Source organism: Protopterus annectens, chromosome 2.part2 (genome assembly GCF_019279795.1).
Source record: "Protopterus annectens isolate FY-2018-M chromosome 2.part2, PAN1.0, whole genome shotgun sequence".
In the NCBI taxonomy this organism is placed as follows: Eukaryota; Metazoa; Chordata; order Ceratodontiformes; family Protopteridae; genus Protopterus; species Protopterus annectens.
The window spans coordinates 669,572,168-669,591,349 of NC_056730.1; positions in this window are offsets into that span (position 1 = coordinate 669,572,168).

Sequence of the window (19,182 nt, forward strand, 5' to 3'; positions counted from 1 at the left end):
ATGCTGATATATTGACCCCATGCAAGTGAAAGCTTACAATCCCGAACACTTAGAACACAGATTTTTTCCCCAGGGAAAAAAAATAGCTATTCCAAAAAAGAAAAAAACAAATCAAAAAAAATTTTAAAACATTACATAAAGTAGGGGGCTTCATCCCCCACACACCCCGACATGGGGGGCTGTGCACCCCAACCACACCTATTTAAATATACCAACTCTGAGATCGCACTACAGTGACAAAAATGGAAAAATAGCGAAGGCTGCCAAGTGATTTCTTTCCCAGGGAAAGAATTCGCTTATATGCCATTTCGGTATTTTGCCATTTTGTGCTGTCAAGTTTGATCAAGATGCATTCGAAAGACTGCATCTTTGATCATATAATAGGGAACCTATTTATAAAAATCAGTACATACCAAGATTATCTATTCCCCAATATGAAGGAGGTATGGGTCTACTTGAAATTGATTACTTGTATAGATCTGCAATCATGGGACTCCACACATATCTGCTGACCTCATAAGATCCAAACATAGTGAATTTTGAAACACGAGGAGAATAAATCTAAGATGACTTCCCTGCTTAGGCTAGCAGAAGCATATCAGCGTCAAGCAGGAATGCAAATCAAACCACAAGTAGATAAAAATCAGGCAGCAACTGAATGTGCCAAAACAAAAGAAAGAATATAAGTTGAAGACCAGATGAGAAGGCAAGAAATGTGGAAAAAGCATAAATATAGTTGCAAGTATAGAAAACTTCTGGAATTACCTTATGTTGATCAGGAATGAATGCAGGAATGGTTAAGGAGATGCAAATTTAAACAAAGAGATGAAAGGTTAATATTGGCAACCCAAGATAGTGGGTTACGTACACGTTGGTTTACAAATTCCATTGAACATGTGGGAGAAATAGACAAGTGTAGGTTTTGTAAAACAGAATTGGGAATAGTTGCATAACTCATTGCTGGTTGCGACATACTAATGGCAGAAAGACTGTATACTGAAAGGCATAATAATGTGGGATACTGTTGCACTGGGGATTGTGCAAACACGGTATTGATGTGGCTGAAAAACACTGGAAATATGAGCCACAAAGCATTATAGAAAATGATGAAGTCTACATCACATGGGATCATCCATTACCAACAGTTCAAAAGATAGATGCTAGAAAATCAGATGAAGTAGTCCAGGAAAAAAAGACAAAAGTAGCATTGATCATTGAAATCACCACACCCAGTGACTACAGTGTCCTGCATACAGAGAGACACAAAGTCATAAAATATAAGGATTTGCAGGCAGAAACAAGAGCAATGTAGAAGAAAGATACCCAGACCTTTCCAATAGTAGTACGAGCAATGGGTCTTATAAAAAAGAGTCTACAATGCACTTTTTCATGCCTTTATTTTGATATACTAATATATTCTGTAGTACCGACTTAGTCAATTGTTCTGAAGTCCAATGTTTTTTGGACAAAAGCACTAAATTAAGTGATTGAATGAGATCAGACTTTGTTTTTATCATCTTGTACATCCATGAGTTTATTTTCTCTGTTTTGGCAGACAATGACTACATGGACCTTGTTCTTACTTATTGGTATTTGAGTGGTCACATGGTACTAAACCTTAACATTTAACTTAATATGACCTTGTTAACAGATCATTTAAACAAAATCCATCAATAATTTCCATTAATAAAAGAAAAAGCTTATCAATTACTAAATACTCTACCCGACTCAACCCCACACAGCTCAACACACCTAATAGGCAAAGTCCCAAAAATGCATCTTTGCATCTTCAAGTCAATGTGAGACACATCTGCTCACTCACCTCTGCTCATGAGGCTGACTATTTATAGTAACACACTCAAAAGCAAGGGAACACATCCCCAACTGACTACAACAACTTTAATAATTGCTGCTTACCAAATAGTTGCTTCAAAAACAGTTAAAAAATCAGTCTACAGTTAACTTGTATCCTTAAAAGGACATTCAGTTGAAAAGGTAATAAAACAGCAGTCCAGAAACAGAAAAAATGCAGCTCTACTAATGCCCTTTTATCAAGCACTCACTTCTGCTGGTGGGATGAACTATTAATAGTAACACACACTCAAAAGCAAGTAAACACACCCCTAGTTGTTCCACAAACAGCTGAAGAACAGCCCCCAATTAACTGTTGTGTCCTTAAAAGGAAATTTAAAAGAAAAGGTAATAAAACAGCAGTCCAGAAAACAAATGCAGCTTTAACAAGAACAGACTCCATTTATCAATTGTGTCCTTAAAAGGACATTCAAGAGAAAAGGTAACAAAACAACAGTACTAGAAGCAAATGCTCATTTACCATGAACAATACCCTGTTATCTTTAATGTCCTTAAAAGAACTTCAAGAGAAAAGTTAATAAAACAGCAGTCCAGGAAACAAATGTGTCTCTAACAATGCCCTTTTAGTAAGCACTGGTATTATAAAGAATAAGGGTGTAATAATCTTTTCTTTTCTTCTTAAGTTCCTCCAGATTCTGCTTTATAAAATTAGTTTTTTATCCTCTTTCTCCAAATAAGTTTTTTAAATATGACATTTCTTGCAAAATGACTTCATATTGTGTTATTAACCTAGAAAAATATTGCCTCTTAATAATACCTTTCTTTAAAAAGGTTGGGTGCGAACATCCTCTATATAAATGCATATTTGCAAATTCTAGTTTCCTCTAGGCACTTGAGTCAATCAAATGTCTACCTTGTAGTTTCCTAAATGAATATATAAAGAATTAATTTCGTCAGCAGACACTTTGAAGTGAATCTTGAAAAAATCAGTTTACATTGCTGAAAAATTCTCTAAATATTGCCTCCTTACCCTTTCAAAATGTCATCTATAAAACATTCATGAAATATAATGTGTTCCTTTAATTTTTTCTTATAAATAGTTTATGACTTCATTGTTTCATTACTAGATTTCACTATGTTTTTAATTTGATGAAAAAACTTTGAACAAAAAACATTTTTTCAGAACTAAATCTATCAGAGTACAATACATTTCTATCACTCTGGCTGCCAGACTGGTTGTTGTACTCAGTTACTTGCTGCTTACCAAATAGTTTTGCTATTTTATGTGACTCTAAAAATCCCAACAATGTCTAATACAAGATGGGATTTTAAAAACTGCATTCAAAAAGACACTCTTACATTCTGTCTTACTCCCTTTTAAGGAAACTATCACTGTAAAAGGGGAATCTAACTTAAAAAAATATACAGTTCCAAAATAAAATCTCCTTTGTGTAATAACTCTAATAATAATTATAAATATATTTGTTGAGTCCCAGCCTGTACTTCTGTTTTGGCAACTTCAATATAACTGTTTAAATCATTTAAATCATTCAATAAACTTAATATCTTGACTTTGTATTGTTTACTGTTCATTATCACCATGCCTACACCTGTATCTGCTTTCCTATACCTTAAGTCTGTGTTCTGACTCTATTATTAAAGCAAATTTTTCCTTTTTCCATCATATTGATAAACTTCACTACTGGTGGTTTAACCAATACTGTATAAGATTATTTTGTGCACGTAGTACAAAAAATGTATCATAAGATGCACTGCATAGTCCAGTGTGAGGTACAATTGAATGAATCCAGTGGTTATACTGGAAAGTACAAAGTAGATAATTGGTAGAAACAAACCTAATAGCAATACTGAAAAATGCATGTTACAAAAACAATCAAGGACAGAGTAAAAAAATGCAAAGGCAAGAGGAGAAAAAGAGAGAGAAAGGGAAAACTAGAAATTAGACAAGAAGTTGATGTTTTGAAGTAATGACATTCTAGAAGATTAGTAGTGGAAAGAAGAAAGAAGGCAGAAGGACATTGATGAAAAGAGAATTGGCTTATTTGGAAAGATGAGAAGTTGTGGTTTTAGGTGAAAGCTAAAAGTTAACTTAGTCAATTGGTTATCCAGGAGATGAAATGTAAATGAACATAGCCATGTACACATTAGGTACTTCTTTAGTTGCAGATTGAAGGACTTTGTATTTTATACCGGTCTAAGAGTGAGAAGAATGGAATTGTGTATTTTAGGGTGATAAGAGAAGTACAATCAGTCACCTGCAGAGCTGCATGTTTGGTTATGGTCAATAGTATTTTATCAGCTAACCAGAGGAGTCTGCCAGGGGTAGTATTGTAAAGTATTAATTAGGCTTTGGCATTTGTCTGGTTCATGTAAGGGTTTATTGGTAGTGACTAATTTTGAGAAAGTAAGATAGTGCCTTAGTTTTTGCCAGAGAAGTTACTTGATCCAGTGGCAATGGTGAGACCTGTAATGATCATTCGTGGCACATTTATCTACTTCATTATAGCATTGGTATAATGGGGAAAGTTGAATGGATTGTAGATTAATCCGAATGGGAGCTGCATAGAGGAGTGATGGAAGGATGAAAAATGAAGCAATATTTTTCTTAGCATTATCTGTGCAATCTGCTTTGACTCCATAGAGACACCACTCTTTTGGCAGTTTTCCTTACAGCTTATTTTGTCTGGTAGTAAAATTAATTTTTTTTCTTTGATGTATGATACCAGAAGCTTGTTATGGCTTAGTAGTTTTGCATTGGTATTGCTGGAAGAAGTTATTTGGAAGTATTGTTTGTGTGGTGAGATAGTTGCTTTGGGGGTACATAACATTAGTTTGGATTTTTTGAGATAGAGGAGTGATTGTTTCTCAGTCAATGAAATCTCAATGTTAGAAAATTATTTTTGGGTGAATTGTTATTGTTTATCTATGCTTTTTTGCAGAGAAGATGAGTGTTGAGTCATCCAGATATTAGATGGTGGTGGTTTGTTTAGTTGCTAAGTGCAGGTTGTTTATGCATTTATTTAAAAGTATGTGACCTAGAACTGAGCCTTGATGGATGCCAACTGTGACAGGGAGACTGGAAGAGATGTTGTTTTCTCATTTTACACCCTGCTGCCTATTTGAGAGATAATGTTAAACCTGGATAGTGAAGATTCTTAAATTCCAGAGATGGCAGTCTGTGTAGTACTTTTTGGTGATATTATGTTAAAGCTTTTACTTACATTTAGGACTAGGGTTAAGGCAAGGCTGTCTGTGTTTATTTTCCTGGTTAATAGTGGTTATGAAGCTTAGGAGGGCAGTCCAGGTGCTATGGTATACTGAGCGGAGGATAGGAGCAAGTTACCAGTAATAAATGTGAGAACTTGAAATGGGATACATTTCTCATTTTTTTTGACAGAGGAGAAAATGACCAAAAATACACTACGTAGAACACCAGAATAAAATACTGGTGGACCAATTATATCAATTTCAAGGCACATGTAAACATAATAGGATCCAAGTAATAGTAAGAAGGAATATGATCTATTATGTGAGTTATGTAATAATACAAGTATTAGGATTATGCAGCCAGACAAGGGAGGGGGTGTTGTCTTGTTCGACACAAATGACTATTTGAATGAAATGCATTCCATATTACAGGATTCTGAAAAATATGAGATTTCCTCTGTTAATGAGGTCCATATAGCATATGAACGTATAGATTCTATGTCAGAAGATTATTTGGTAGAAGGTTGAATTGATGGGGAATTATATACATTTCTCAAAGTGGAACATCCTACCTTGGCAACCATTGTAGGAATACCCAAGATCCACAAAGATATGGCCCACTCCCCCTTCAGGCCAATTATTTCGGGAAGTAAGTGTTCGAAGAATATGTATTAATGTATATGTTTAGTGCTTATTAGAAACTAAAAGGGTTAACACATTTCATTCTATTTTATGTACAGCTTAATTCTGTATGAAATTATAAGATGCTTTTTCAAACTGCAGTATGCTTTCTGAAATTGCAAGATGCTCTCTGACCTAGTATTTGCTAGCACAGCAAAATTCATGTTTATGCCTTTTGGAAATTTACTGAGAAGCAGGTCATTATCTGCTAGGTCAGGAAAATGAATGAATAGTGAATGAATAAAACAATACTGTTTTCTATAATGTGATTGAATATGAACAATCAGCTCTGTTTGTGTTATGAGAACATGCACAGCTGTGGAAAAGAAGAGATACATCAAACAAAGACTGCTTGAAGAAATGAACTGTAATCTGTACTTGCTTTGTGCTCGAATTAGCCATAGTACCTTGAATGGTAACATTGCATAGTGAGAAGTTGTATCTGACCGGTGGTCATCAAGGCCACATTGTTTTTCTTAGGAAGTTTTTTTGTAAACCTGATATGCCAGCAGAAAATCATGGACAAACAGCTGCTGTGAAATAATATTGAAAGAACTTGTGATTTATTATGTCAGCTTAGTAGGCAATGCCTTGTAAGAAATGTATAAGAATAGCTTTACTTCCTGATTCTAGTTAGACAAACTCTGTATTAGCATGTTTTTGTCTCCTTGCTGCAAAATTAAAGTGCCTTAACCTGAACCTGCCATGTGTTGATCATTTTGAAGTTGTTTCTCCTTTGACAGATTGGTCCTTCGGACCGGAAACTCTCACTTCACCTCAGGTCAGATGGGCCAGGTGGCATGAAACCATACAGGGAAGAAACCACATCGGTTCTTCTGCTTTGAAAGACCTCTGACTGAATTGTCAGTCAAAAGAGGCCAGCCACTTTTCTGATCTGCGACTGGAGGACGAGTTAGTATATGAACCAGAGACGGTCAATCACGGAGGCTCAGGTAAGGTGAGATTTACCTTTTTTCTGTTTTAGATCAGGGACTTGATTTGAATCATCCGTCAGGAGATTTGTTTTGTACAAGTCAGGGACAGAAAGATTGCAGTCTTGTCATAGATCAGGGAAACAGAATAGGTAAGACAATTATTCTAGATAAACTGTGAAACAGAAAATCGTGGTACCATGTGAGAATAAGAAGGGTTACGTAACATTTTTAACAGTTAGAACAAAATGGGTAATAAGTGCACAAAAAGTTCCCAAGGCCCACCGCTAACCGAAGATGCAAAATATATGCAATTACTGTGTGCCGACAATGTTAGATACTATACAAAATGGGTTAAATATGAATTTAATGGCAAATTAGAAAAAATCCTCGCCTATTAAACTTGTCAAACAGCTTAAAACCAACACAAAGGGTCAGGTGAAAAAGCAACGTCAATTGGGTATTCCTCAGGCACACAGGTGGATTGAGGAAGCAAACCATAGGGAACAAAAAAGTAATAATTCAAAAGCTATGTTTTTAGATAAAGAAGACAATAATTTGGTAATGGCATCAGACCCTCTGCCCCCTCCGCTTCCCACACCAGAATATGAAGCGAGTGGACAAGCTGGTCCACCTCCGCTATACCCGGCTGTTACCGCAAAGCCAAGACCATATGTTAGAGATCCCATTGAGACTAGGTCTCAAACACATAACTTAAGAGGGGATACTGAGTTATATGAAATAAACAAAAATTCACGAGCTATGAGTGAAGAAGAGATATGTCCACACATAGAAGTACCAAATCCTCAGGCAGTACAGGCAGGACAGGACCCGACTCTCCTAGTATATAGACCGTGGACACCGGAAGACATCCGGAAAGCCACAGAGGGAATTCCCCATCCAAAAGTTAATTTTAGAAAATTCTTAGAAGACTTACAGGGCATGAGGTTAAGTTATCATTTAAATGGAGAAGTAGAAAAAGTAGTCAGACAGATCGTAGGTCCAGATTGGCACATGATCAGTGGCAACTGGAATCCCCGTGATGCAGAACATAAGCCACTCCCACATAGTAACGCAGAACTGGATAACAGAGTGAAAGGTCTAACAGACTGAATCTCTGAGAAGTGGAAGCCTAGAGCAGACTGGACTTGCATTAATCAATGCATTCAACAGGAAGGTGAAACTCTTGACAGATATTATGCTACATTATTAGAGTGTTTTAACAACCATTGTGGAATGCAGGTACCTGAAGACCAAACACATGATTCCCCATATGAGCAGCAATTAAAGAATGCATTTTTGAAAGGCAGTATTTTGCCTATAAGCAGCTTTATTACAAAGCACATGGTAGACCATCATACGAGTAGATTACAGTCACTACTTGAATATGCTAGGCATGCGGAAAGGCATTTTAACAGTAAAAAGAAAAAGAAAGCCCAAGTATTTGCTGTAGAAGACGGAGCAGAAGTTTATGTAGTACAGTCCAGAAAAAAGGGCAAGAAAAATGCCCAGGGAAACAAACAATCTGATAAACGATCAGAAGAGTTTGACGAGAGAAAGAAAAGGGGTGAATGTTTTAAGTGTGGAAAGAAGGGACATTTAGCAAGGGATTGCAAGCAAAACAAGAAGGTAGCCATGGAAGATAAGGAGGGTGAGGACTGACTATATGATAGTCAAGAATCACTAGAAGGGAATAACCAAGAAAAAACAAATGCAGATGTGATAGAGGGAATATAGGATGTGATAGAAGAAATAGAGGAAGTACAAGAAATCACCGATGGTGAAAAAAGTGAAATTTTAGACTTAGCATTATTGAGCCTAGAGCTTTATTTAGCAGACACAAAACCGGAAGTTACACTTCTGGTACAGGGGAGGGAAGTTAAATTCATGTGTGACTCAGGGGCTTCACGAACCCTGATACATCCTTCCAAACTACCAGAAAATTCAGAATCACTTGATTACATATTGGTGAAAGCAGCTAATGGACAGCTGTATTGGGAGCCACTGTCCCATAATATAGCAATAACTGACCCTGTTTCAGGGATGACCCAGAATAGCAAAATTGTTGTTTCTGCAAAATTCCCAGTGAACCTTTTGGGCAGAGATCTTATGCAGATATTTGGCATAGCAGTAGTACCGACTATGCAGGGTATGGAAGCACAGCGACAAATGGATACTTTTGTGGTGTGACTGGAGGGTGAAACATTTTATTGGTACAGCCAGGACTTAGTCACGACTAGTCCAGGGGCAGTAACTGAAGAACTGATGAATGTAGCCATCAGTAAGTCCCCCTCCCTTGACACTGATAAACAGCATTTGTTGCACTGTACTCTGTATTACTGTAGCACACCAGGACCTGATAAGGAATATGAGCAAGAACTGTTTAAAAACTATGCAAACAGATTAGTATTACGTAACCTGTACTGGGACACAGAAGGGAACAGTGTAGTTAGCTGTTCATTGCCCCAGGAATTCTTTGCATTTTATAAATCTAATCGATTACCACATGTTAGTTTAACTAAGGACAAGAATGTGAAATGGGCAGATCTTGAAGAAAAAGTCATGAAGTGGGAAAAACAAACAGAGTTAGAATTGTCAGAACAGGGAGTACAAAAGCAGAAGTTAAATTGGATAATGCAGACACACCCAGCTGTACACTTGCAGTCTAGCGAGGACAGCTGATTAGCACTCTTACTAGAAGAGGAAGAAAAAGCTTTATGGAGCATACCAGAAACTTTCTGGTCAACAGGGAAATCAGATGTAGGACTAATTCATACAGCAGGACCAGTTACTATTACACCAAAATCAGCATTTAGACCTCAAAAGAGACAGTATCCCTTAAGAAAGGATGCAGAAGTAGGAATCAAACCTATAATAGCAGCTTTACTTAAGGAAGGAGTACTGGTAGAATCTCCCAATTCACCATGTAACACACCATTATTTCCTGTTAGGAAAGCAAACGGAGAATGGCGTATGGTCCAAGACTTACAAGTTGTAAATGACGCAGTAATACCTAGAGCACCTACGGTGCCAGATCCACACACCCTATTGAATAATTTGAAGCCTCAACAGAAGTATTTTTCTGTGGTAGATATTAGCAATGCGTTCTTTTCGATACCGATACACCCTGACAGCCAACATTGGCTTGCATTCACATTTCAGGGGAAAAGGTATACATGCACGCGACTACCACAGGGGTATTGTGAAAGCCCAACAATATTTGCACAGGATAGGGCAAGCAACTTGGTGGGATTTAGCCCACCAAGAGGCAGCCAAATTTTACTTTATGTAGACGACATCCTGCTGGCAGCCCCTACCCAGCAAGAATGCAGAGAAGATACAATAGCATTACTACAATTTCTAGCCACTCAAGGACATAAAGTAAACAAAAACAAATTGCAGCTTTGGAGAAAGCAGGTTAAATACCTGGGATATGTAATATCCAAAGAAGGTAGAACATTAGATGAAGATAGGAAAATAGCAATTTTACAAGCACCCAAACCGACTACCAAGAAGGAAATGATGTCCTTCCTGGGCATGACTAATTCCTGTCGGAGCTGGATTCCAAACTATGCTTTGGACTTTGCTCCACTGACCAACTTGATATACAAGAAGCCTATAGCAGCACAAGATTTATTACAATGGACACCAGAAGCAGAATCAGCTTTCTGCAAACTGAAACAACTGATAGCATCCTCATTAGTTTTAGGATTACCAAACTATCATAAACGTTTTTTCCAAACTGTAGATTGTAAGCAAGGTTACGTGACATCAGTGTTAACACAGCAACATGGGGATAGGCAATGCCCCATAGCTTATTATTCATCACAGCTGGACCCAGTGGCACAATCCCTGCCCCACTGTGTACAAGCAGTAGTTGCAGCTGCAATGGCAGTACAGGCTTCGGCCTCAGTAGTGTTGTTCCACCCTCTCACATTGAGAGTGCCTCATGCAGTCACAATTATTTTACTGCAAGAAAAAGTCACATATCTTTCTCCTGCTAGACATCTTTCCTGTATGACTATACTCTTGAGCCAACCTCATATGACAATTGAATGATGTACAACTTTAAATCCATCTACCTTGCTCCCGACCCCTGCGAATGGCACACCACACAGCTGCCTGCAGGAGATTGAGCAAAAGACACTGCCTAGAGAAGATCTAACGGATGTTCCCTTGGATGATGCTGAGGTGACATATTACGTGGATGGCTCATGCAGAAGGGGTCCTACAGGACAGAACCTAGTGGGGTATGCAGTAGTTTCTGATACTGAGATTTTAGAAGCAAAGTCTTTACCACACAACTTATCTGCACAAGCAGCAGAATTGATTGCCTTGACAAGGGCTTGCACCTTGGCAAAGGGTTCATAGGTTCATAGGTTCATAGATTAGTACTAAGCTAACTGCCCTCGCGAGCCATTTTAAGCTTAGCCAATTATCCCTTGTGAGACTCAAACCCTGCACCTTGTGTTTGTAAGGAAAACACCTTAACCATTAGGCCACCCTCGCAACCCATTTAGGCCACCCTCCCAACCCATATCAGATATCAGGTAAATGTGTGAACATTTTTATTGACAGCCAGTACGCTTTTTCTACTGTACATGTTTTTGCACAACAGTGGAAAAATAGAGGAATGATAACATCTACTGGTAAACCGATTAATCATGCACAGTTTATTTTAGATTTATTAGAATCTATTCAGTTACCTCAGAAAGTAGCTATTTGTAAATGTGTAGCTCATACCAAGCAACAGGATAAGATTTTAAAAGGTAATGCGAGAGCTGATACAGCTGCAAAGCAGGCAGCTTCAGCTTCAGAAGTATTTCTTTTGAGTGAAGAATTACAACCTTCTGAGATTTTAGATTTAGAAATGTTAAAAACAATGCAGACACTTACTACAAATGTAGAAAAACAGAAATGGATAAAACGAGGAGCAATTCTTGAGAAAGGGCTGTACATCTCCAAAGAAGGAAAACCAATTTTGCCATCTAACTTGTTTAGATATGCAGCTTTGTTGAGCCATGGGCAGTGCCATGTCTCAACAGGGGCGATGGTACAGTTAGTGAACCGAGTGTTCACTGCATATGGATTTACAAACTACACAAAAAATTTTTGTGCAGCATGCCATGTTTGTAACAGGCATCATGCACAAGGGGCACTGAAGCCTAAGCAATGGAGTTTCCCAACACCACCATACCCATTCCATACTATCTGTATGGATTTCATAGAACTAAACAAATGTGAAAATAAGAAATATTGTCTTGTCATTATAGATATGTTTTCCAAATGGGTAGAAGCTTTTCATGCCAAAAATCCAGATGCAGCTACTGTTGCAAAAGTCCTTGTTAAAGAAATTATTCCTAGATTTGGCATACTGGAAAAGATCTACAGTGACAATGGCACACACTTTGTAAATCAAACCATACAACAGTTGAGCCGATATTTCGGAATTTCTTTAAAGAACCATTGTGCATACCACCCCCAATCTGCAGGATTAGTAGATAGGCATAATGGGGTTTTGAAAAACAAACATAGGAAATTGATTAGTGAGACACAGAAAACTGGGTGCATTGCCTGCCTCTGGCACTGTTGAGCATGAGAACTGTTCCAAATGCAAAGGGGTTAACTCCTTTTGAAATACTGTTTGGGAGGGCATATTATATACCTCAGTGGAAACCTCTCATGCCTACAGACCAGGAGGCTGACAGTTTACTTGCAGAATACATGAGATGACTTTTAAGTAATAAACAACTTTTGAAGTTAAATTCTGTTTCAGATAAAGAGCAAACCGGACCTTCGGAAGCAGCAGTAGTCCCAGACATGTGGGTCTGGGTGAAAGTTATCAAGAAAAGGAATTGGACCACACCAAAGTGGGAAGGGCCGTACCAAGTGCTACTGTCAACACCCACTGCAGTCAAGATTGCAGAGTGAGCGTCCTGGATTCATCTGACACACTGTAAATTGGTTAAAAACTTTGAACTGGACAAAAAACTTGTTACTGTTACACAAGAACAAAATGACCAGATACGGAGCAAATAGAAATGCTGAACAACCTCAGAAGTATTGCATGATCATTCTGTTGGCCATACTAATAACATTAATCTTTTTGTTGTGGCCTTTCCTTTTTCCAGCCACACGAGCTGAACTGAATAAATGTGAATCACTCATAGACTGGCATCCGAACTTTAACATTTACCAAGCAATTAAATATGTGTATGCTGAAACTTTTAATGTTTTGAATTGCTGGATCTGCACAGCTATGCCAACAGCATACGGGGGATTATTAATGACTGCTGTCCCCCTAGGGGTCAATGAGACCTGGGAAAATTTGTTTTTTGATACTACAACTGTAAAATCACAAGACAAAATAGCATTGTACCTGCCTGTTACACAAAAGGAAATTGTATGTTTTTACAAAAATGATACTGTTCAGGTAGGTTGGAGTAATTGTAATGTGACTGTTCCTTACAAATGTTATACCAAAGCCAATAATGCAGGTTATATCTGTGATGCAAACTATGACTCATATCTTGAGTTGATACATAAAACTATTGATGAGATACAACGTAATCCTGTTCTTTTAAAACAACTATCTATTATTGATAAGAAAATGTTTCATGCAGGGCAAGTGTATATTAATACTAAAGTAGAGAATTGTTATTTTGTTTGTGGGAGAAAGGCATACAAATGGTTACCTGAGAACTGGTCCGGCAGTTGTTTTTTGGGTTACCTGGTTCCGGCCATACGACACACTGTAGTCTTGCCTCAGGGAAAAATTCGAAATGTCAGAGAGGTCACCAAGAAAACCAGAAATCCAATCAAAAGGCCTGAAAATCCAGTGGGATGAATCAAAGCAGGCTGGAGAAACCATAATTACGTGAAAAACAAAGATAACCTGACACAAATGGACTTGAGTGACACTATTATATCATGGGCAGGTATAGCTCCTGCATATGGCGCAGTGAAATCGATTTGGGAGCTGAGAAAACTGTCCAAACTTCTCGAAGTAATGAATAATGCAACTTTTTCTGCTCACAAATTAATGACTGATGAACTGAATGCTATGAGAACTGTAGTGCTTCAAAACCGCATGGCTCTTGACTTCACCCTAGTGGCGAAAGTTGGTACGTGCGCTTTAATAAAAGAGGAGTGCTGTTCGTATATTCCTGACAACCAGCATGAGATAAACAACCATCTTGAGGTGATTCAGCAAGTGTCGGCCATGACCAAACCAGGCCCAAACCCACTGACGGATTTTTTCCAGAATTTGTTTGGGGGGTGGGGTAGCATCCTAATGAACATTCTGATTGCCATTTGTGTGGAATTACTCCTATTAGGAGTGTGTGTTTGTTGTGGTATTTCCTGCATGAAAAGATTAATCAAAGATTTTATAGACATGTCAGTTTCTGAAACTTTATATCAAAGTACTGAAATTGAAGAATTGTTGAAAAATGAAACACTTTCATAAGTTTAAACTGAATGACTCTCTTAACTGCAAATTCTGAACAGAAAGAGGTTAGGAGAAGAAGCAACTATTTATGCTTTTGAAAATAGAATAAAAAGTATTAACGGGGGGAAATGTTAGAAGAATATGTATTAATGTATATGTTTAGTGCTTATTAGAAGCTAACAGGGTTAACACATTTCATTCTATTTTATGTACAGCTTAATTTTGTATGAAATTATAAGATGCTTTTTCAAACTGCAGTATGCTTTCTGAAATTGCAAGATGCTCTCTGACCTAGTATTTGCTAGCACAGCAAAATTCATGTTTATGCCTTTTGGAAATTTACTGAGAAGCAGGTGATTATCTGCTAGGTCAGGAAAATGAATGAATAGTGAATGGATAGAACAATACTGTTTTCTATAATGTGATTGAATATGAACAATCAGCTCTGTTTGTGTTATGAGAACATGCACAGCTGTGGAAAAGAAGAGATACATCAAACAAAGACTGCTTGAAGAAATGAACTGTAATCTGTACTTGCTTTGTGCTCGAATTAGCCATAGTACCTTGAATGGTAACATTGCATAGTGAAAAGTTGTATCTGACCGGTGGTCATCAAGGCCATGTTGTTTTTCTTAGAAAGTTTTTTTGTAAACCTGTTATGCCAACAGAAAATCATGGACAAACAGCTGCTGTGAAATAATATTGAAAGAACTTGTGATTTATTACATCAGCTTTGTAGACAATGCCTTGTAAGAAATGTATAAGAATAGCTTCACTTCCTGATTCTAGTTAGACAAACTCTGTATTAACACGTTTTTGTCTCCTTGCTGCAAGATGAAAGTGCCTTAACCTGAACCTGCCATGTGTTGATCATTTTGAAGTTGTTTTTCCTTTGACATAAGTCTAAGATATTCTCCTTTGGAAAAGTAGTGGAAAATTGGTTAAAACCGATTTATGGTAGGGTGGACCACATAGTAAAGGATTCTTGGGATTTTCTCAGTTGTCTGACCCCGGCATTATGGAAAGAAAATCTGATTTTGGCCACCATTGAAGCTGTTGACTTATTCTCTTGCATCCCAAGAGAGGAAAGGATGGAGAGGTTCGTCAGCAGCATTAGGAAATTTGGTGATTTGGATTGGGAGAAGACCCTCATAATTAGTGGATTTATGAGTATTGTCTTGGACAATAATTGTATTTATTTTGAGGCAGAATATTTCAGGCAAAGCAAGGGAGTGGCAATGGGGGCAGCTAGTGCCCCGTTATATGCCAACCTTGTGCTCCTTGACTGGGAGGAGGAAATGATTTTGAACAACAGGTGTATCAAAAACATCAGAAGTTATGTCAGATTTCTGGATGATGTGTTTATTCTATGGGATGGAGGTATGGGAGAAATTGATGAATTTATCAGTTATTTACATGCCTCCAGTTCATTTTTGAAGTTTACATATCATGCCAGCAAGGAGGGTATATCCTGTCTGGACACCTATATTTCCCTAAATCCCAAGGGATTCATGTCTAGAATTTTTAGAAAAGAGACTTTTAGTAACACCTATCTGGAGTATAATAGTTGCCAGCCCCACAGACAAAAGAAAAATATTGTTAAGGGACAATGTATACGAGCTGCTCGCATGACATCAGATTACCAGGAGATGTTGTCAGAACTTGAATACATTGGTATGTTGTTTAAGGAGAGGGGTTGCCCTACTCCAGTTGTTGATGACATAGTGAGATATGTTAGTAGTGAGTGGGGTAATAAGTACAAACCCTTGTTGGGAGTGCAAATGGTTAATAATAATCCACCAGTGAATGATATGACAACCCACAACTTTAGTAGAGCATGTGTATTGCCTTTTAATGATACCACTGGGCAAGTGAAAAAGATCATTAGAAATAATTGGAATATCTTGAAATGTGATCAAGAGATTTTTGCACTAGTGGGGGATGAACCCTTATTTGTACATAGGATTGGGTGTAATTTGAAAAGGAAATTGCAGAGTGGTAAATCATATACACAGGCAGGCAAGGGTGGTACCACCAAGTGTGGATGATGTAGCCAATGCTATGTCATATTGGAAGACAACACTCTGGTTGTGGAAAATAAAATTAAGACTGTACTGAGATTTAAGAGAGGGGATTGTCAGACCCAGAAAGTGGTTTATTTTGCCAAGTGAAGTGAGTGTCCCAGTTATTATGTGGGCAAGACTGGGAGGCATTTCAAAAATAGGATATATGACCATTTATATGACATTAAAAAAGAAGATGCAAATAATGCATTATATAGGCATATTAGGGACAACAGAGGTTGTTCTACTTTTAAATTTGCCCTATTAGAGGTTCTTAGTCAGTCATATGGGGGGGGGGGGGATAATGTGAAAGCATTATTAGGTGAGAAGGAAGTAAGATGGCATATATTATTAAATGCCACTACCCCATCTGATATTAATGACCACATACCTATTAAACCAATTATTGAAGCAAGAATGTAAATGTTATATATCTTGTATATGCTTGTTTAATTTTTTAACATATTCATGAGGGGGATATGACATCACAAATTTAATTAACGTGTTAAAGGATGTAATTGGTTGTGTTTTGTATTTAAACAGACAATAGTGGTATTGACGTGTTCTGATGAAGTCTATACTTTTTAGATGAAAGCGCTTAACCTTTTTAATAAACAATAGTATTTTTATTTGAGCTCTCTCCCCGTGCAGTTTTTCCTTCTGGTGTTCTACGTAGTGTATTTTTTGTTATTTACTTGTGAGGGACTACGTGGATTTCGTGTAGTTATTTAGAGGAGAAAATAGTTATAAGCCTAAAGATGGATAGGTCAGTAGGGTTTACTCCTTTGTGTATAGGTAGCATGTAAGAATTTATCCAGATAGTGGGGACATAGCCTTCCTTAAGAGAACAGTTTATTAGAGTAGAGGTGGAGGTTGTTTATAAATTTATTTAAAAGTATGTGACCTAGAACTGAGCCTTGATGAATGCCAACTGTGACAGGGAGACTGGAAGAGACGTTGTTTTCTCATTTTACAGCCTGCTGCCTATTTGAGAGATAATGTTAAACCTGGATAGTGAAGATTCATGAATTCCAGAGATGGCAGTCTGTGTAGTACTTTTTGGTAATATTGTGTTGAAAGCTTTTACTTACATTTAGGACTAGTATTAAGGTAAGGCTGCCTGTGTTTATTTTCCTGGTTAACAGTGGTTATGAAGCTTAGGAGGGTAGTCCACTTGCTATAGTAAGGAACCATACTGAGCAGGGAATAAGAACAAGTTACCAGTAATAAATCTGAGAACTTGAGATGGGATACATTTATCATTTTTTTTTTTTGACAGAGAAAAAAATAGTTATAAGCCTAAAGATGGATAGGTCAGTAGAGTTTATTCCTTTGTGTATAGTTAGCATGTAAGAATTTATCCAGATAGTGGGGACATAGCCTTCCTTAACAGGACAGTTTTTATATATTCAACTGCTAAGTTATCATGAGGCAAAAATAGTAGGTTTCATAGTTTGAAGTAGTTTTTCGACAGTGGAAGCTGGAATGGGATGGCATGAGACAGTTTCAGAGTATACTTTGGGGTTTGGTGGTAGGGTACTGTCAACAGAGGCTGAGGGTTGAATAAAAGAGGTTACTTTTGAATAAAGTGGGACCTGAATTGCCTAGCTATGCTCTCTCCTTGGTTAATTATGGTGAGGGTTGGATGGGTAGTTATGTTACGATTTAGTAGTTGGTTGATGGAAGACCAAAATACTTTTGGATTTTTCTGATTTACCTTCTGTAGTTTTGTGCAGTATTTTTTTTTTTTTTTTGGTGGTGTTTCTGAAATGTTTATATTTCTGATTGCTTGTAACAGTTTTGCTTTACTTCCAGTTTTTATCTCTATCCTTCATAAGCTGTTTAGTTGTTTTGAAAAACAGGGTGCTGGGTTTGATTTGATCCCTTTAGCACTAATAATGTTTGTTTCATTTATTTAGAAATGTCAGACTGAACAATGCTACAGCTTTATCTAGTTAATCTGTTTGTAGTACTCTCCAATTCACAAGTTAGAGATGAATAAGCCCTTATTGAAACAATAGAGATTATGAGCACGGTTTTAGCAATACTGATTTGGTACGGTTATGACCTCTTCTTATAAAAGCAAACAAGTAGTCACTTAGGGTGTCAGAAAGGGAATCAGCAGAATTTATTTTATTTGGGGTGCTCATGAAAATCCAGTCAGTAGTGGATGTAGAGATGTGATGAGTAAACCTGCATACGTTTATGGACTTTCTATGGCTGTTAATATGTATGTTTTGCCATTCAATGTTCAGTTCACCTAGTAGTATAGTTTCTTGTGAGATGTTGCATGAAGCCCCAACAAGGAAATTATTCAACAGTGTCTGCATTAATTCCAGTGGGTATGTAAACTCCGATTATACCCATACTTCCATGTGAATTAATTTTAAGAGAGGCTGTAAAATTTCAGCACTATGAAATGTTAAGGTTTAAGGTGATAAAGGGAAGGTTTTGATGTATTTTTGTAGATGATGGTCACCACTCTTCCTTTTTAATGGTTCTACCCAGTTTTAAAATAGTCTATCATGGTGGTAAGATTTCTTCATCTGTTATTTTTTGTTTTAGTAAAGTTTCAGTGATAAATACACGAGGCTGCAGTATGCTGTCTAATCATGGTCATCTGTCAGTTTGTTATGAATGCCTCTAAGGAAGTATAAACCAGAGGACTTTGTTGCAGGCATGTTTCCAACAGATATTTGTTGGAATTTAAGGTTGCTATGTTGTGGAAGGTTATCCGGACCTGAGCTAAGATGGATATCACCACATGATTGATGGGTAGGATAAAAGGGAGTAGGTATAAAGCTGTTTATATTTCACCTATGGTCTTATATCTAACTCTTTGAGAATTAAATTGTAGTGGAGATGGCTATTCTTGAAGAAATGGATAGTTGCTGTTGTGAAGGGTCTCGGAGATACTATGATATGATAGTGGGTGTTATTTGGGAGTTGTGTATGCATGTCATGTGTTTTTGGTTAGTTATTAAGAGGGGACATTGATAGGATGTCAGGTGAGCAC